Source organism: Ambystoma mexicanum, chromosome 5p (assembly GCF_040938575.1).
Source record: "Ambystoma mexicanum isolate Mex_15411 chromosome 5p, UKY_AmexF1_1, whole genome shotgun sequence".
Lineage (NCBI taxonomy): Eukaryota > Metazoa > Chordata > Amphibia > Caudata > Ambystomatidae > Ambystoma > Ambystoma mexicanum.
In genome coordinates, this window is record NC_090930.1 from 444,745,961 (window position 1) to 444,767,067 (window position 21,107).

The 21,107-nt window shown below is 43.1% G+C and overlaps 1 protein-coding gene across 5 annotated transcripts in view; it reads right to left on the reverse strand.

The window, feature by feature from the left end:
* The window catches only part of DOCK11 (dedicator of cytokinesis 11), a 1,707,663-nt gene that overhangs the window by 785,988 nt on the left and 900,568 nt on the right, over positions 1–21,107 (reverse strand). The window lies entirely within an intron of this gene.

The following is a 21,107-nucleotide window of genomic DNA, read 5'->3' on the forward strand; positions in this document are numbered from 1 at the left end:
AACAAGTCCCCATCAGACAGATGAACATAACCTTTAAATGTCATGCGTGAATAACAAACTGGCATCAAACATGCTACTGAAGCCCCATAAAAACTGCATACCACTGGGGATGGCAAAAATTGTTAGGCAGAATCCTGTGCAGTGCCCTTAGGGACCACTACACACAATTAAGACTACAAGTGGTAATACAAGTTATGTTAAAGTGGCAGCAGTAGCGGAGCAGCCAGGCTTATCTCAAGAGTATATGAGCAGTAGCAGAGATTACATAAAGGGACCACGATTACTGTGACTCAAGCAAACACTTACTCAAGGTTTCAGGTAAAAAATATAAGTACATTTATTTTTAAACCACAACCAAAACACAACACTTCTAGAACTTTAAAACCACACGTAAAATACACTACACACAACCAATTCCACTTGTGCCAGTAAATTCAAGGTAAGTACATTAGGATTTGAGAGACCAGTGTTGCGATACTAACGCATACCCACGGAAGCAATGCTCACAAAGTTAAAACACACTTTGCACTTAAGAATTTAGAACAAGGGAAAAGTGAATAAAAATCAAAGGCAATACTTTTTCAAGGCAAGGAGACTCGAGGACCAGTTCAAAGATAAAGATTAAAGTCAATAGGCCTGTGCCAGTGTTAATGGAGGAAGGAAGAAATAATAAATCTTCGTGGAGGAAATGGGTTCACCCTGATTCCGGCTGGTCAGACGGAGAGAAAGACCAAGTATGCACAGTACCTTATTCCGTTGGAGAAAATCTGGTGCCACTGCAGTTGTTCCTGGTAGTTCTTGCAGACTCACGGTTCCTGCGGCTTCAGTCGTGGGGACAAGAAGGAGGACATCTGGAGCGATCTGCACTACCCAGGGATGAGGCCAGCAGCAGCAAAAAAGTCAACGATTAATAAAAGGTGCACTCCTTTAAAACAGGAGAGAGCTCTTCTGATGGCTATCGGGACCACTACAGCACAGCAGTGATTTCGACCCACGAGAGGATTCTCAGACTGAAGAAAAGACGTGCTGGTTGATCCCACCAGGCTCAAGGGAAGAAGACTCTGGACTGGATCTTCTCTTAGTCGTTGATGGGGTAGATAGCTCAAAGCTGCAAAAGGACTTCAGCAGGACTCGGGGTTGCAGCAGCCATCTTCTTCTCTGCGTCTCTTCGGTTCCTTGTAGTTCCAGAGGCGACTCTGCCTTCTGGCTCAAGAGTCCTGCCTTTTATGCCAGAATTCCCCATTCATACAGCCTGGCTGTCAATCACTCAGCAGGGGGGTTGTCCAGCCCGGACAACCACTTCAGCCAATCAATACAAAGTGCGACTTGGGTCTCCAAGGAGACCCTGTGCAGGGGGTGACTACACCCCTCCCACACATTTAGCCCACCTAGACATCCAGATGCCAAAGGAGGGCTTCTGGTCAGAAGCCAGCCAAAGGTCGGCGAACAAAGGAGGCAAACCTGGTTTGCCGCGCAAAGAAAGACCCAAGAAGGATGTCAACAAAAAGAAATGGCAATTGAACCCAACCGGAGCCGAAATAAAAAGTATTTGGGCTAGCGGGTTTAAAGGTCGAGGCTACTAAAATAGCTAAAACAATACCACGTTATGTAATATAATCGCGGTAGGAAAATTAGGATAGATACCACTGCTACCAGCCAAGACTTAATGTTAAGGGAGCGAAACAATGTTCCAAGATTTACAGATAAAAAGGGATAAGAATTAACCCTTTCCAATACTCCATGTAAGATGGGGTGTACTGGATCTGTGGTTAAATGACTATGTAAAGATAATGGCAACTTTACCCTTTTCTGGGGGACAGTAGTCAGCCCCAGAAATGTAGTCGGTGGGAAGTTGAAACGACAACCCTGTGTTACTGCACTGAAGGTGCTATGTAACACACAAAAGTGTGGGGCTACTGAAGTGGTGTACTCCAGAGTCCACAAACACAAAAACAGATGAAATACACAAGGCAAAACACAGGTAAGAGTGGGGGAAAAGCTCACACTCTTACCAAGTGGAAAAAATAAACTCCAGAAATCCAGCAAATCTGCTGAGGGACTCACTAGGTGAGGGAAATTAGACATAGAAGGAGAATTCTCCCTAACAAAAATGATCCCTGCTTGGGGGTTATCTTAAGGACCAAAATAGCAGCCAAGTATGCTTTAACAGTGCCATTGTTGGGCCAAAGATAGCAGACAATCCAGAACATCAGAGATTGGACACTCAGGGTCCAGACCTCAGACCCTGCACCAAAACAAAAGTATAATCCACCTGCAAGCATAAAAGGACTTGGTGGAAGGTCTCCTGGAAGAAATAAGAAGGTCCAGCCAAGCATGAGGGGTAAGGCTGCAGAGGTTCAGCTGGAGGACCTGACACTCCACCTTGGAGAGTAGGTCCACTCTCTTAGAAAGGTGTCAAGAAGAACAGAAGTGCAAGTCCAGAAGTTCCTAATGGCATGTTCTTGTAGAGGAGAAGGTGGATGCACTTTCCCTAGCTCTTGCCCCCTCACCGCCATCATACTGGAATATCAGGAGAAGGGCTCTATGTGAGACCCCATGTGTTATGCGTATACCTCATCAAGTGTATGAGAGATGATATGCACTCAGACAACCATATCGAATACACCCTTGCACTGAAAGTGTGAAAGGATGTCGTATGGAAGGATGTCAGCACGCACCAGTGTACATCATGGAGCGCTGAGTGAAATCCGACGAGGGCAGAGGGATGTCAGGGAGAAGATGCATAAAGCCATGCTTATAAAAATACTGAGGAGTGATATAACTGAAGCGATAAGAGAAACATGTACGAAACTATAAAGTAATCATACATGTTAAAGAAGATAAAGTAACTTGCTGACCAATAAGTGTAAATACGCAGTAACGTAAAGTAGAAGAGATACATAGAAGATTGTTATAAAGGAATCAATAACATGACAAGGATGGCTTTTATTGGAAAATGGATGCCGGCACATGTAAATATTCAGTTCAACTACCTCAGAAACCAATCAGGGTTGCAGAGTCAGGAGACACTGGAAGAACAGCTTTCGGTGCAAAGCAAAGATGAGTCAATGTTGACTTCGGCTCAAGGATGCTATTTTTAAAGAATAGCTGCAAAGCACAAAGGGAGGCAGACAGATTCGCCATGGATGAGACATATTTCTCTTAGATTAAAAGAGAAGAGAACATTTGCAAGAGCCAAGTATTAGATAATTAAAAGTGCAAAATGTCTATACAAGGTAGAGTGGGCAAGTCTCTAGAGGCCAAGAGGAGCAACGACACCCAGCATAATTAAATCAAATAGCAGTAGATAAGAGGCTGAAATGGACACATAGAGTGGGCAAGTCTCTAGAGGCCAAGAGGAGCAACGACACCCAGCATAATTAAATCAAATAGTAGTAAATAAGAGGCTGAAATTGACACATTTGTGGTCTCTTCACGTGGGGCTTAGAAATCGAAAACAAGGGCTATTCATTAAACCTCGAATGAAGATAGTGATGTGCTTTCACTCCCATGAATGTACTAGAACAGAGAACAGGCTACAAGGTCAACCACAGATGGGAAACTTTGGCTCAGGGCTGGTCTGATGAGAGATGATGGACTAATTGGGTAAGTGGCGTGTAATCTGGTGAGATCCAAGCACCTGGGTTTCGGTTTCCTTATGTGCTGCTAGCCAAGTCGAGAGTCCATGGTTTGGTGAGAATGCCAACCAATCAGTTAGTCTATGGTGCAACCTGCTATACAATATTGCGCAGACCCATCCGCTGCCATTTTGCTTGCTATAATCAGTATTATACATATTTAGAGGTAACTTGAGGGTTGTCTTACAGTTAAGAGGCAGCCAATGAAGGGTTAACCTGTATATATTCTATAAATGGATATGTTCCCCTAATCCAATCCCTCCCACTAATATGTTTTATGGTTTGCCAGGTTGGATAACATCATAGATGATGCAGATTGATGTATAAGACCTCTGAGTAATCAAGTTTATATGTGAGTGTGCAAGCATTCGTCTGATGTTTATCAGTTGACCCTGCTTTATTTTACCTGAGAATACAGTAGTACTTTGCCACATTCCTTGAGTCTGTCCGGTTATTTGGTCTGAGATCTTTATTGGTAATTCCATCTAGCACAAAGGATGCTTTAAGTTTCTAGAGCACATTCTCCTGTCCCAGTTCTGTGCACTCAGGATCGTGGTGGAGCAAAACTTGTTTATTCTCCTGAAAACCGGTGGAATGATAGGAATACCATGGGATGCATAGATGAGAGTGTAGATGCTCTCGACAATCAATGCATCCCCAAAGACACCAGCAGATCGAACTACCTGAGAAGAACAACTAACATTTCCTGTTGCCACTGGATTCAGAGATATCTGCATGAAGGATACCTCAATGGCTGAATATCTCATCCAGAACATTTTTGAAGAGCTCCCACTCATGAAAGGCTAATATCTGCCTGCTTAAAAAAGGATCTGCGACCACATGCTCTGTTCCAGCAAGATGAGTATTTGACAAAGAGACATTGTCAATCAGAGCCCAGACCCACAGACACATTACTTCCATGCACAGAGACAGCAACCCAACTCCACCCGTATGTTAAGGTATTGCATAGTTACCATGTTGTCTGTCAAGATCAGGACACACCTGCTCAAACAAAAGGAAGAAATGCCATCGAGCAAGCCTGATGGCCTGCAGCTCCATCAGATTGATGCGTTCCTGTGCCTTGACAGGCAACTCCACTCCTCTCACCGGAAGATCATTCAGGTGAGTGCCCCACCCTAAAGGAATATTTCCCCGTAAATTTGACCTAAACACACAAATATTCCTTAGGTTGAATACTGTAGATCCCTTTGGCTCCGGGACTGGGCTAGCCAATGGTGCAAATCACTGTGTGTACATCTTTCTTATTAAACCATGTACCATTCTACTTTTATTTTACAAAAATGTTTTATTCAAAGTTATACAAGATTTACTTAAAAAAACAGATGACAATCAAACTTCAACCTTAATTGTACAATAAATTGTGGATTCTACAAACATTCATGTGCTTCAGATGTTCGCCTTGTTTGCTAATATCTTTCTAGTTTCTCATTAAAATGTAATATTCCCAACTCTAAATGTCCTAATTCTCTCTCAATCTTCATTCATCACCCAACATGTTTCGCTCCTCATTCACACACTTTAAGATCAGTTATCCTGGAGTTTCTTCAGGGGTACACTAATATTTGTTTCCACTCTTCACTGACAAGTTTGCAATGTAAACTGTTGCATATCCAATGTCAAAATGCCTTTTCTTCTTAATAGGGCTGCAGGATTCTCGTTATTCTCGTAGCTCAATTTCTAGCTCCTATAACCAAATTTCCAAATTAAGATCCGGCTAACAAGTTTCAGCTGTGAGGTACACATGGCTTTCTTTTCTCAGGTCTCTCTTCTCACTGATTATTTATATTTGTCGCTGTTGCTTGTTAAAGTTTGTCTCTATTGCCTGCACCCTTTGCTTCAAAGCGTACAGTATCTTGCCTCCTCATGTTTGATAATAACGCTGCTTCTGTGGTCAGGCGTACTGCTCGTGTTATTTCCTTCTCCTCATTTGGCTTTCACCCTTATATCAGGCTAGCTCTCTTTCTTTTCACAATGGGTATGGTGGCTGTCTCCGCTATGCGTCGTCCACTCGCGCATTCGTTTATCTAAGAAAAATACCTGCAAGAGTCAGCACGAGTAAACATAGCGTTGTGCTACAACGGTTGCTTATATACACACATGCACTCTGAAAGTGAGAACATTGACACCAAAGCAGCCACTGGATAAATTCACAATTTATCCTCGGGCACCATAAACATGCATGATTCAGAAGATTAAAAAAATCTGAGCGCTTGACCGAAATCTGAGATCTAAAGAGACCATTTTCAGGGTATTTAACACCCTGTCCTCAGGAGGGAAAGGCCTTACCCAGCCAGGTGTCCAGACCAACGGCTATGAACTGGAGTGACTGGAAAAGCTTGACAGATAGCTTGGTGGTGAAGACCTTTTGGGAAGCAGTAAGATCGATGGGCAGGATTTTTAAATAATACTGGAGAAGCCCAACCAGAATCCTGTGGAACGTCCTGTGCTTTAGATGTATCAGCACATAGAAACAGGATCCTGGAAGCCCTGTGACACCAGCCAGCCCTGCATTTTATGGACTTGAATAATCTGAACTAAAGTAACCATCTGAAAGATTTCCTTGAACAGGTACAAGTTCAGCAGCATTAGATCCATGATGGGATGTGTGACAGATTTGTATCTGCTAGGAGGAATCTCCCAGATTCTTTTTAATTTTAGGATCTCGGTAAAATGATTCTGCTATGGGAGTCAGATCTGCTAAACAGTCTCACTTTCAGATGGAGCCCTGTGTTTTAAAAACTGGAGTTGGTGGGTTTTTACCTAGATAGGCCTGATGAATACTGGATATACAAATGACCTTACAAACAACCATAAACAAGAATAGTTACGGTGATTCAGATATCCATAGGAAATTGAAGAAATTAATTGTTAATGACTTTGGACTATTATGAATTTGGCTGATATTTTGCAGACAAAATTGTACTTGTTCCCCCTTCGCCCCCCACCGGCCCCCCAGGTTGGGAAGTTCAGGAACGATTTGTTAAACAAAAAAGGATTTTCTTGCCTACTCCCCATTCATTGTCCCATGGACAAAAAAAGGTCAATTATTAGATAAGTGCACAGCGAAAACCGCTGGACAGATTTGGACCAGGTCAAAAACAACTTGGGCACGAAGCGTTGATTTGTGATACTTTTGTGATTTGGGGTTATTCCGTCCAGTATTTCTTTTATTTTTTGAGAGACAAAGGGTGCCCCCTATTCGAAAATAAATAGCTGTATCTAAGGGAAATTGAGAATACGGGTGTTAATAAATGAAATAGATGTCATCTTTTATTTCTCTGATGCAAGAGATTGCTTCGTTTATACCCCGGTTATAACCAAGTGTATCAGAAAATAAAACGCTGAAAAAAATATTTGCAGGTCAAAAACATGGAAATGGTATCAGGGTAGAGGTGGGGGGGAGAGGGCACCAAGTGAAATGTGAGAGCTAGTGGGGGGCTAGGAGCCAGGTTTGCAATACAAGGCGCAAACAGTTTTCCCATACCCTTGGGAATAGCCTGGGGTATACCCGCAAATAGACGACATCTCAAAGCAAACAGCATCACAGAAACACTGAGTGTTGTTGGGGGAATGGGAGAGGGCAGGGGAGGTGAGGAGGCCTTCAGGGGAGTGGTGAGTGCTGACACAGATGAGGGTGGCCACTTGCTGAGGCACTGGGAAGGGCAAACATAATTTTTTTCCAGATGTTTCTTCCGATATTCGCAGCTATAAAGCTACACATACACGGTCGATCAATAGTCTATACTACTGATACTCATGGATATACGTGGTTCATTATCAAACTAGAAATAGGCATCCTGTACTTCCATACGTGGAGTAATTGGGGTTGACCCTGCTTAGCTTTAAAGCGAGGAAGGGGGCGGCCCCCTCAGGCCTGTTGCCTAATAAATTAGCACACGTTACCAGACCACTTAGAGCAACATGGCCTGAGTCCAATGCTATTTTGTCTTGCACAATTTGTTCTAAGGAAATGTGAATTGTACTACATTTATATATGTTGACTTACTGCGCGTACGTTAATGGGTGACAGCTTTTGATTTTTGTCATCGGGGCAAAAGTACCTGGGCATATGTTATTCTTGCCACCGTTCATTTTCTTCCCTTTTTGGTGCCGCTTAAGTGTGGTTAGTTGGGGTTGTGCGATGTATCACAACAAATAATTAGCAAATCATTTAATCTCACTGTGCATCACCTCACCTCAAAAGCCTGCCATCTTTTGTACATAACAATACCACTGTCAAAACAGGTCAAAATCAGTCTGTGATTGAGGAATGTCTTTGAGCGATAGTTGCATTAGGTTGGATGGCTAACATTTCAAACCTGGAAATATGTTATTCTTGCAGCCGGGCATGAGAGATATTAATGTACTTATGCACGCAATGAAGCAATAAAATAATATTTCTGTATTTATACTGGAAAAACAAGATATCTGTGATTGTTTGAAGGGGGGCACACGTCGAAATACTGATAAACATAGATTTTGATCACTGGAAAAACACCCTAAGAATTAAAAAGAAAACACTGATAACAGGAAACCCTAATTATAATTATACCTGTAGCTGTAGCAAAAAGTAATTTAAAAAAGTGTTTAGTAATTTTAACAGATAAAGTGATGTCGCAACACTGGTTGCAAGTGCTTTAAAATATGCAATGGGCACAGCCGAAGGCCATGGCTAGTGGCCTGTTTGTGTATTAAAATATATAGTGGGCACGGCTGAAGGCCGTGGGCAATGTGGCCAGTTTGTGTTTTAAAATATACAGTGGCCTGTGTTAATAAAAACCGATGGGCTTGGCCACTGGCCTGTGTTAATACAATTAATTCAAAAAATATATACAGTGGGTACGTCCGACAGCCATTGCCACTGGCCATGGCCAGTGGCCTGTTTGGGTTTTATAATATACAGTGGGCATGGCTGAAGCCCATAGGCACTGGCCATGGCGTGGTGAAAGGCCATGTCTAGTGTCTCCTTAATGAGTTAAAATATGCAGTCATGGCAAGTGGTGTGGATCAAAGCACAGTATAACAAAATCATTGGCGTTATAATAAACAATGGTATTACAAAACCCTTGAAATTCAGGGAACAAACAATAGTCGCACTGACATTAACGTGAGCAATACCTTGTAAGAAAACCTTTGAAATTCAGGGAACAAACTCTAGTTGCAGGGACGTTAAGGTGAAAATGTAATGCAACAAAACCCTTGAAATTCAGCTAAAGCCACCTACTTTCACGCCCCCTGTTGCACTATCCCATGACCACAATGATGACATCACAGATGACATCCCTGATGACATCACTGGTGACATGACTAATCACATCAGCTACAGTTTTTCCCTGAATTTCGAAGGTTTTGTTACAATGTATTGCTCACTTTAACGTCCTTGCAACTAATGTTTTTTCCCTGAATGTATACATGTAGATATTCATATTTGGTGCTGAGCATCAGTAATTGGCATGCCAGCTGCCTATTGGCAGCAATGAGGATACACTTTTAGAAAGTGCGCAAGCTGATTTGTTCACTAAATGTGTGAACCTGTTTTTGGTTTGCAGTTCTGCTTCAACTGTGCTAGCATCCTACAAACTTGAAGGCAAATTCCAAAGAATGTCTTACTGGTGTAGGTAGAACCAAAGTAATTCTAAATTTCATTATTTGCTTTTTTGGGAATACAAATGGGATGGTAAACGAACAGGTATCAATCTAACTGTCCATCCCCAAGGCCAGACTGCAGTTATAAATATTACCAAATTAAAGCTTAATCTGGTTTGATATAGTGGCCTATGGGAATTTACAGTTATAAATCCCATTTGATGTCATTTTAATTTCAAACTGGTTTGTAGAGACTTATACAACTGTCAAGAGTATTTGTTCACCCCTGTCTGGGGCTGTGTTTCAACCATGAGAGTCTATTGGTTCTAGAAGTAGAAGCTCTCTTTGTTCCCTGCTGGAAATGTTTGCACCTTTCCAAAAGGACAGGATATACCTATAAGGGCTGATGGAGGGCCCACTGTTTCAAAGGAAACTAATAGGGAAATCACACCAGGGACGTTATTTTACCAAAATGCCTGGGGTAGCGGCAGTGATATCACAGTGATGACATCACAGGAAGTCATGACTCCACCCCGAAGTCACATCATGGGAAGTGATAGAAAACGACCTCTCATCCCTTGACAAAACAGGAAGTGGCATCACATAGCATTGTTTCTGAGTACACTGCGAAAAATATGGTTACGATATCACTGTAAAGTGATATACATTTCATACAGGAATGGACCACCATATGTATCGTTAATATCAGCGCATATAGGCCCATTTACCAAATTACTGTGAAGGCAAGCAGACGCCAAGGCCAAATGATAATGGTAATGCTAGTATGGTAATGGTCATTTATATAGCGCCTATACACAAGGCAAGTGTTTCAAAGCACTCATAATGATGCGTTATTATATAGCACTTACGCGTAAACGCGTCATACAGAACAAATATACATACAATATCACCCAACCTGTGTGTGTACTCATTTATCAACCTCAGCAGGATGAAAGGCTGAGTTGACTTTCCCAGGAGCCGAACCTGCAACCTGCAGAGCACACGCACACTGCAGCAGCGAGCGCTCAACCCACTGAGCTATCTTAGCCACCAAAGAAACACACAATCACATGCTGCTGGCCACAGCCCAGGAACCTCAATAAAAATAAAAAAAGATTTTTTTTTTTACTTTCTTTTTTAGGGGTAGCAAGGGAGACCATAGGAGTAGCAAGGGAGACCTCAGGGGTCGCAGGTGCGACCCATGGCAAGCCCTAAATGACTGGAGTCTCTTTGGTATAAGGCAGACAGGTAGAGTGGGAGGTTTAGAGTAGCACAAATGAGAATGTACAACCAAGAGTAGGGTTTCACCATCTTGGAAAATCCTAGGACACACACACACAAATCCTTTGCCCTCTTCGAGTGTCCTGCAGACAAAGCACTCTGGGAGCTATTAGATAGCAAGACTATTGTCAGAACAGCTGAGATTGACCCCTTACAGAAGGCTTAAAATGGACCAGCCTGCTGTGGCAAAATGACTATATAGGGCAGTGAGACTCTTCCCCTTAGTTAAATCATTCTTGAACTTAAGAGGAAAAAGGATTTCACTGGAACTTTATTGGGGTTAAGTCCGTCCTAAATCTTCAGCCATTGGGGTGAAGTTAAATCATTCCAAGGAGAAACCCTCTCACCCACTTCAGATGTACATTTGAATTGAGCTGAAGTTGGGAAAGGCCTGCCTCCTGCTTGGACACTGGTACCCAGGACTCTGCCTTCTAAAACGGGAAATCCTGCAAGTGTCCCTTGTAGCCTTTCTTGTTGGGAGGGGCAGAGTAAGGACTCACCTTTCCTCAGAAACTCTGGAAAGGACTTCACAGTACCCCAAGGCCTAAAAAGGTTTCCTTCGGCTCTTTGTGTGATTTCAAACTGTTTCGATTGCTTGCAATGTATGCCGCCCCCGAGCATCACTTGCCTGTCTCTGGATCTGTTGCCGCCTGTTGAATTGGGCCACATTGCTGAATACTACTGTACCAGATCAACCTCCTCCAACCTGATGACATGCACTGGAAAATTCCTAGAAGCCCGACTTGATGCTGCTGAGCCCCAGAAGGAAGACATTACAGTATCTACAGTGGTTTTGACTAATGAACGCCCCCCCCTTAACCTTTTAAGAGCCAATTGCTTAAACTTGAACATTACTACAAATACAATAACCTGCATACCTTTATCTTGATACCCAGAGTTCCCCTCTCAGCCAAAGGTTTGCATATTGTGTGTGTTTAATTTTAGGGGTGGGTTGCTACTGCTTTCATTAGTCAGTCTGCCCTTTTAGTTTGATTTAAGTGTTCTATTTTTTTCAGTACTATTGAAAAGTGCTATTGTTGTTTGGATGCTATCTCACACCCCTCTTGAAGAGTAAAGCCTATTTTTGGCCTATGCTACTCTAAAGGTGAAGGAGGTATACCATTCATGTTGTTCCTGTTCCACCTGTAATATTGAGACCACTGCTAGTTTATGCCATGGTGTGGGGGCTTAGAAGGAGTTTAGAGCCCACTACTCATCCCTGTACTCATGCAGAACAGAAATAATTTCATCTAAGGTAAAAAAGGCCTCATCTTTCGGTACTAGAACATAGAGTACCAGCTCCATCACACCTCAACAAAAGGCACCAGGTCTCAAGCACTTTTTACAACGAGATTCCACACTTCCTCCAGCAGGAGTGAATGTGGATGGGGGAAGGAGGACAGTCAGGAAGGAGTTTGGTGCAGGGAAAGCAGTAATCCTGAGAGGTCTGTGTATCGGAGTTGGTGCACTGCCATTCCCTAACGCACATAGAATACCTCTCATTCACTAGGGCTCAGGAGGTAAAAGCTATATTTAGAGTTTATTTTGGACCTGGTGTCCCAGAGGAGATGGTGGCGAAGGCAACTCATATATCTGTGCATGTAACTCTCTAACCTGCACCTTTCAATTTCCAACACTCTGGGTGTCCTTGGCCCTGTAATGAGAATCCATATGAAGCCTACCTCCAAGTGCAACTTTTGGTATGACTCCAAATTCACCACCCTGAAACGCAAATGTAGGGTGGCTGAGAGGAAGTGCGAGCATTAGGCACATCCTTTGACAAATTGGCCTGCCACCTGCTCCAAAGGCAATGCAGACTCTTTGTCCTGTCTAAAAAGAGAGCCCACATCCAAGCCTGCATCACTGTGGCCTCTAACAACACGGCTGAACTCTTTCAATCTGCAAGTAACTAGCCAATCCTTCGGCAGTCTCCACCTCTCTGGTTCCGTCTCAGGCCCTCTGTGTGGCTCTGGCTCCTCACTTCACCACTAAAACTCAGGACATCCTGTCCTCTCCCTCTTCCTCCTCTCCCTCTACACCTCCTGGCTCCCCACTGGCCACCTCTCCACTCCTCCTCCTTTCTGCTATTTCTCTCCAACTACACCTGATGAGGTTTCTAGACAAGTCCAATCTATGAAAGTGTCATCCAAACAGGTGCATCCTGCTCCCCCAGAACCATCAAGGACCACATTGACACCCTCGCTCCAGCCTTGGCAGATTTCTGCAATCACTCTTTTGCCACTGGAATGTTCCTCTCTCTCCTCAAGCACTCCCTTGTGCACCCTTTCCTTAAAAAGCCTTCTGCCAATCCTACATGTCTGGCTAACTACTCCTTTTGTGGGAAAACCCCTGGAAAAGCTGGCCATCTCCCAGCTTACTCTCCACACTAAATCTGTTGGTTGTCTCCATGACCATCAGTCTGGCTTCAGAGCAGCCAGAGACACAGAAACTGCTCTCCTGAACACCCGTGAAGATCTGCTCACTATTCTCTATTAAAGCCTTCCTTCTGTCCTCATCCTCCTTGACCTTTCCTCTGCTTTCGACATGGTCAATAACGCCCTCCTGATCATTTGACTCTGTGAGAACCTGACCATCATGGATCAGGCCCTGGAGTGGTTGACCTCATTCCTCCTGGACTGACCCTCCCAGGTACAGCATGGGTCCTTTCTCTCCACCACCTCTCTCTCTCCACATCTGGTGTTCCCCAGGACTCTACCCTCTCACCCTGGCTTCAATGTCTACTTGGCCCCCATTGGCCAACCTGATCTCTACCTTCTCTAACTTTCAGTGTTATGCGGATGACACTCAGCTCTCTTTCATGTTCGACTCAGCCTTCTCTCCTCTGTCGCTCATTCCTGACTGTCTATCTGCGATTCAGGATTGGTGTGCCTCCAATAATCTCTTCCTTAATGCCACTAAGACTGAGATCCTTTTCATTGGGACCCCTGCTCCTGCTTTCCCTCTCTCACTCTGGCTGCCCTCCTTGGGCCCTCTTCCTTTGCTTCCTGTGAGGCAAAAAACCTTGATGTCATCTTCGACTCCACTATATCCTCTTGTCAAATCACAAACATGTCCAAGAAGGCCCACTACCAGCTGCACCGCACGAGTGGTATTCTTCCTTTTCTCACTTTCCCGAAGAAGTTCACTGGGCCTCATTATGAGTCTAGCGGTAGCCGTGCTGGTAAAAAAGGCACGGCTGCTGCCAGAGTCATTTTGTTTTCGGCACCTGGCAATGGGGATTTTGCGGGGCATTACACCCCTGGCAGGCCTGGTAAATCCTCATTGTTGGGCGCCGGAAAATATTGCTCCCCATTCCCATTCGAGTCCCATTGGACTCAATGGTAATGGGGAGGTCAGATGCACCGGAACCACCGGAACCACTCATTAATGGTGCCGGTGCATCCGTCAAGGTCTGCGAGCGTGTGCCTTTCCACCCGGCAGGTCAGACCTGTCGGGCGAAAAGGCACCCACTTGCAGAACTCGTTGTTTGCCGTTCCGGAAACAAGGGTACCAGCAAGTTTACCGGTACCGTTGTTTCCGGACCAGCAACCTTGTAATGACCCCCACTATCTCCAGATCCCTGGTTCTCTCGAGAATGGACTAATGCAACAGCCTCTTTCTCAATCTACCTTCCTCTACTCTGTGCCCTCTGCAACTAATCCAGAATAGGACTGCAAGACTTGTCCTTGGTCTCAAGACCATATCTTTCCAGCCCTGAAATCTTTCTGGGTCCAGGGACTGCATTACATCCAACTCTCTCTTCCAAAACACCTTCCTCCTCTCTGACGGTCAGACGCTTCTCCAGGCCGACAGTCAAGGGTAGATCTCTCTCCTCTGCAGGAGCCTCCCTCAGGAATGGCCTCCCTGTCCCTCTCAAACTTGAGATGGACCACCTGAAGTTCCAGAAGCAGCTCAAGACCTTCCTTTTCGCCTCTGCTTTCTCTCTCACTCTCCCCTGCTGACCATCCTGTCTGCTGTACTGACTGTTTGCCTGGCTACCCTCAGAGTCTCACTGGGTACTAGGCAACTCCATAACAAGCCTCCCCTGCGCTACCTCTGGGTTTACCCCGCACTTACGGGCTGTAACTGTAACCCTACAGTCCCCTGCCTCCTTGCACTTACCCAGAGCTGCACTTCCCTGGTTGCTCATCCTCAGAGCAATGCTGCCGTTATTGCACTTCCCCCTTCCCTCTTCCTAGCACTTCCCCATTCTGCCTTGCGCTGCACTTTGCATTGTTGCACTTGCACGATCTGAAAGACACAAGGTATAGTAAGATTGTTTCTTTTGTCCTCTCTCTGTCTTCCTTCCCTCGTCTTGTCGTGCATAGAAACACTTATGTACAGGCACATTATAAATTACTGATAAATCATACCATATCATACCATATCATATCATATAATATCATATCTTGCATGTCTCTACCTTGATGGGGGAAACAACACTGTGCGTGCTTGCCGGAAGGAACCTGGCCCCTGCCACAGTGGGCAAATGAGGAAAAACTCCCAAAGGAATTACTCTTATGGGCTGTGCTGGCAACATGTAGCTGACTGGCTGACCCAAAGTACTTGGCTCTGGTTGTCTACATTCTACATTTCTTCTGCTTTTTGCTAACAAAGTTGGTTGTCAACACCAAACAGCATATCCGGGAGTTTGTCCTGAATGTTATGTACAAAACCAGATATCCACATCCAGGGATGCCTGTGAAAGATTTAGCCCATAGCCACAGCACTCCCTCAGAGTCTGCCATGTCCAATACAGATGGGGGGATCTGACATTCTGCCTTCTTCCCATCATTGACCAGGGAAGTAAAACTCTTTCTCAACTTGGGCATAGAGAAATTCTCAGCTGCCTCTGAGTTTACTTTCCACAACCAATGCATGCCAGGTCACGAGTGGCATTCCCAGCCCTAAAGGCAGGCTGCCCAAGGTAAACACATTGGAACCAAAGGCTTCCAACATTTAATCGCCTCCCAGGCATTGACAATGTTGTCCATCATCTGCCAGTGGAAGTGCTTCCACTCCATCGGATTTGAAGAACTTCCTGGAAAGGGCACGTTAGAAGGTGGAGTCTCCTCAGATATGCTGGCATTATCCCTGGAATGGGTGTGATGAGGAGGAAGAAGAATGCTCGAGGAGAGAGACCTCTTACAGTGCTTCGTCTTCAATGTATTCTCCCTAATGTCTCCATCCATAGAACAAAGGGCCTCCTCGCCCATTTTAGCAGCACAGCTTCTCTTCAAAGACGACAAAGGGGCTGGAGTCAGAGATTTCGTAGTAGTGCACATCTCAGTTTATTGATAATGATGAAAAGCAGAAGGCCTTTGGGTGCATTGACTGACACACACAAACCACAGACCTCTGCAACATGCTTCTCCCAAAGCCAGTAGAGACAAACCTTGTGGGGCCAGAAATTGACATCTGCTCCACCCAATTCTTGCAGGGTTTGAAGCCTACCTTCATATTTGGGTTGATGTAGCAAAAAAAAGTGGCATTCCTGAGCAGCATAACAGATGAAAAGGCCTAGTGTGCCAATGGCTCCATACATGCTGCCCGGGCCCTGATGTCACATTGGACTTCATGGGCAGAGCTGCATGGAGCCTCCTGGTTGCAGAAAACGTTTTCAAGGGCATTTGGCACTGGACGATATGTAAGGACGTCTATCTAGCTATAGAATATATGTACATTTTCAGTGAATGACTAGTTTACAAAGAAACATCCGTGATCTAATAGCACCCACAACAGCAATCTGGGACAAGAAACAGGTCATTTTTAATCTGAATATTTTGCTATATTAAGAATAATAAATCAATAAATTAAAGGTGGTCTACTAATTTTCAATGCTGGAGAATTGAGTACAGGCAGCTCGAGAAGAAAATGCGACCTGCCTGCTATTATCTAGCTAATGCTTTCATTCCAATTTGCGCTGACTTCCATAGGTAGAATTATAAATATAAATAACTATTGTAGACAAATAATAACACATCTCACAATCTAGACATAAAGTGGCATTTATGGTTTGAGTGAAATGATAACACAGTTCTCTGGATAAAGTTGGGAACAAACCAATTCACTTAGTTTTCGTTGAAACCATTTACAAGTGTTATCACAGGAGAAAAGAATTTGCCTCAATACATGGTTCTGTTGTTCTAGGGCCGATTCAAATCTAAAATTTTGGAGACTATCTGTGAAGCGCTATTGTTTTGTTGAATCCTAGTTTGGGCATAGGTACAGTTGGCTATCTTGGAGGTGTAGAATTTATTGAAAAAGTGTGTTTTTGTTAATGGCTTGGGTTCAAACATTCTGTTTCTGTTTGGAATGCAGGAGCAGCCATGCTAACTAGCTTACTATTCTCAAGGAATCAGGATCACCCTCATAACAGCCCAGTTCAATATGTTCATTAGGGAATGGGTTTAAATTAAATTATTGACTATGGCAGACACCAATCACAAAGGCTTTTCATTCCACATTTCAAATTGGGATTTCGAAAGATCCCAAATTGCTAGTTTCAATTTAAATACCAAGCAAACACCACCCATTTAGCATCATATGATGCAGCATATTTGTGTTATACATAGCCTGTGATAAGTTCAGTTTGCTTACTCGTACCCTCCAGGGTCCTCCTCTTTGCTTCTGTTTTTCCAATGTATTCTCTGTCAGAGCGGGTGTGTTAGCTATGAGGTACTCCTGCCTTAGAAATATGGAATTCAAATTTGACTGGAATATGTATTTTTCTTATAACTCCAGTTATGGACATGTGATGTGATGTTAATACAAATTATACATTCAGATTGGCAAGAATTTTCAGAATACGGCGACACCCTTAATTTTTGTGTGACTGCAAGCCTGAATGAGCTATTAAAATATGCAAATGTATTAATGCAAATGTATTCATATATTGTAATATATCATTTTTAAATGTGTGTGCTCCTTGTTTTTCTGCCGAATTCAGAAATACCTTTATGTTTAAATTGAACAATAGCACCATATCATTTAGTCAGATGTATTTATTAGCTTGCATTACATGTGACCTACCACTATCATTAGATACAGCTGCTGTTATGAACAAAGAATGGTTTCAATAAGCTGTTTAGCGAAACAGGCATACATTCTTCAGGCAGCCTTGTTGCTCTGCCAGGTCAGAGGTCAGGTCTGTGTATGCATCTGCTTATAGGAAGTCGTCATTACTGACTGACAATGCATTCATCAATCTCTGAACAGGTGGGCTAGCAGATAAGCTTACAAAAATAAGACGATGAAAATCCTGATTTTGGAATTAATTTAGGCTTGTTTTTTATTTATTTTCACTGACCCACACCCCTGACTCTACATACCCTTGCTCTTGGAAACCTTGTATCCTGCGGGTCTCAGCAGGAGGTCATGGTCCATCTCATATTTATAACTGAGTGTGCAGTGTTCCTGTCACATTTGCCCATGAGTGACAGGTCCTACAGCAGCAGTCACTCCTGAACATTGGCAGCCAGTGCATAATGGGTACTGGGTCACAATCCTTCCCATTATGCACAGGCTGTTACATGTTCCCTGTTATGCAGAGCGCTATGAATGAGGAATTGCTGCATGGCAGAAAATGCAACTAGTGCCTTGAGGGATAGGTGTCCTTCAAGCCTTCTTCTACGGCGCTCTCCTACATAGCTGCCTGTAGGATCTCTGTCCCTGCAGGCACTAGGTGACATCAGAGTTGGGGATGTGTAAGGGGCAATAAGCAGGGCAGTTAACAGGGTAGTTTAATGGTACAGCCTCTGTGCCTTTTGGTTTAAACCACATCATACCACATATGTAGTCATTACATAGAGCTACCGGATGTGTCAAATTCCAGTAATGTCACTTGCGGTAGTGCACTGCTGATAATTACGTTTGTTTGGAATTTGGCTCATGAGTTTATATGGACAGTGCCTGAAGACAGAAGGCACATTTAACTTGCACAGGACAGTGCCAGTTTAGAGGTTTATTTATACTGGCAAACGTAAGCGTTTATATTACTCTGCAGAATGTTGGAAGCGAAGCATTCTCGGAAATGGAATTAACTTGAAGTAGCACCATTTGCAGTACAAACAGTGGTTACATGTAACAGAACGGAGTGATTTAGCGAGGTGTTAATGTTTGCTGACATGTTTTTTTTATAGGTGGACAATTTTTCTTTATACATGTGGCAGGGTAACCAATATTATGAAGATAATGTAATTGTTTTACGACATTTTGAAGTAAATTTCATACAAGTAGTAGCAAAAGCAGTGTGTGAGCAACGTGTATATCGAAATGTTGGGGATATGCTTTAAGAAGCTTTTGTTTTAAGTAAGGACTGCACACAAATAATGGCGAGACAATGAAGAAAAGATGTTTTGCATTATGAAAATTCTACTGCTAAAGACTTTGGATGCAGCATAAATGTATAATAAAGTTGCATAGTAATGCATACTTAAATAGTGAAGTTGCACTAAAATACAGTTTTAATGAAGTTGAAGCACAATCCATGGGTTTTAAGGGATTACAGAAATGCCTTTTCTTAAAAGATGTGGGTTACTCAAATGCACTGTACAAAATGTTTTGGATGATTAAGTGAAATGGCTGAATTTTTGGATTTAGATTTTAGAATGGTGACTGATCACCACCATGTCTATAATGTCAATCATCCCTCGGGAAAATGTATAGATTGTAGTTTGTACAGATGTGGAGTGTTGTGGATGAGTGCATGAATGCATGAGTTGAAGTGAGTGTTTTATTTGTGGAGTGTAAATATATATATATATATATATAAAATATATATATATATATATATATATATATATATATATATATATATATATGTATATGAATTGAATTAAGTATGTAGGGACATACTGAGTGTAAGACGTGAATGTGAGAGGTAGCGTGAGCACTTGTTTGGAATTGCATTAGTGAATGCATAGTATAGTATACAGAGACATGCTAGATTAATGAGGTGTTGCATGTAGTATTTTGAGAAGGGGTGGTATATGCACGCTGGCTAGGTTTGATACTGTGATTTAGGAAACCTTCAAGAAGCCCCGTTTAGTTATGTAGAATAACAGTGTCATGTTCTGAGGTGATCCTTAATGACAAGGGTAAGTGTCGTAGGACACCATAGAGGTAAGCCATAGTTGGTTTAGGAGACCGGTGATACACAGTTGAGTGCATATTAAGTGTGGAAGTGTTAGACTCACACGATGGGTTATGCGTTGTAGGTGAGTGCATGTGTCAGTCTGGGAGTTATTTTAGCTCCAGATTGAGTTCTGTGTGCCAGGTAGTGCTATTGTTGCATTAGGAGTTTTGTAGCACGCCAGTGTAAAATGGAGTGTATTTTTGAATTGTAGCACATAGTTTTGTGGTCAAGTTTCAATATTCAAAATGTTATACTCTTTTGGTAATAACTAGCACAACAGTTTACATCCTAATTGTGCTTATGTTACACTACATTTTCTCGGTTTGTGGTGTTTTGAACAGTGTAGTTGTGTTTGTATTACAGTATATTTTTCATCTTGTGGTGTTTTGATGGCATAGTTGGGACTATGCGTGACATACGCATCACACCTCTTCTTTTTGTGCATGCGTATTTTATTTTTGTGCTCTTTGTCTTGTCGGTCATTTTTCTATATTTTCCTTCCTTTTTGATGTTTTCTTGAGGGAGAAGGGAGGAGGTATTGGTTTGTGTTGGTATTCGCTTGTGTGTGAATAATGGTTTGTATTTTATTGTTGTTAGGTGGCATGCTGAAGACTTAGTTTGGGCCAAGGTAGTAGTCCCATGTTTTTGGGGTTACGTTATTTGGCAAGTTAGTCGCCCTGGGTTGGGACAAAGGTTTGCGCTCAGGTGTGGCAGACCTGAGGCCAGGGGTAGCAGTCCTGGCGGAAGGAGGTAGAAGACAGAAGGTTTTGATAGTAGGTTTGTTTTATTGTCCTTTTGTGGCAGGGTATGTGCTTGGTGGTGGCAGCACTGAGACCCTGGTGTGCTAGGCCAGGGTAGAAGGAGGTTGGTTTAGTTATGAGTGTTTAGTCTTGGCATGAAGTGAGTATCACCTATTTGTTGTTGTTTGAAGGAGGGGGATGGTGTGGTATCTTGTATGCTATGGTGTGTCTGTGTGAGTAGCTAGGCCCTGTGGAATGGTTGGTAGACTGTGGAGTGTTTGGGGCTTGGGAGTTCCAGGGTTGACGGTTGGGGACTGGGAGCTGTGCAAGGGACCAGGACAGATGCATGTAGCCTTCTCTCTCATTCTTCTAAACTGTGTCTATGAAACTAAGGAGTAAATAAAGCATCTTCCTTTTTGGTACTTACCTGAGTTAGTCTGGTTCCTGCTCCCTTTCATCAATGGCACAGGTACTACAATTTACAAACACAGAATAACCTCTGTGAAATTAAATAGTTTAACAAGGCAGTTTGGTATACAAAATAAACCTTCTACAGTGAATCAATGGTAATATTGATGTGAATGTGTGAATGCACATCATAATATTGTTCCAGAATTATCAGCTAGAACAGATGTAATCTCAACATATATGCATAATTAGTAACGGCAGTTGACAAAAATATAAACATTTATTTTGTGTGGACTA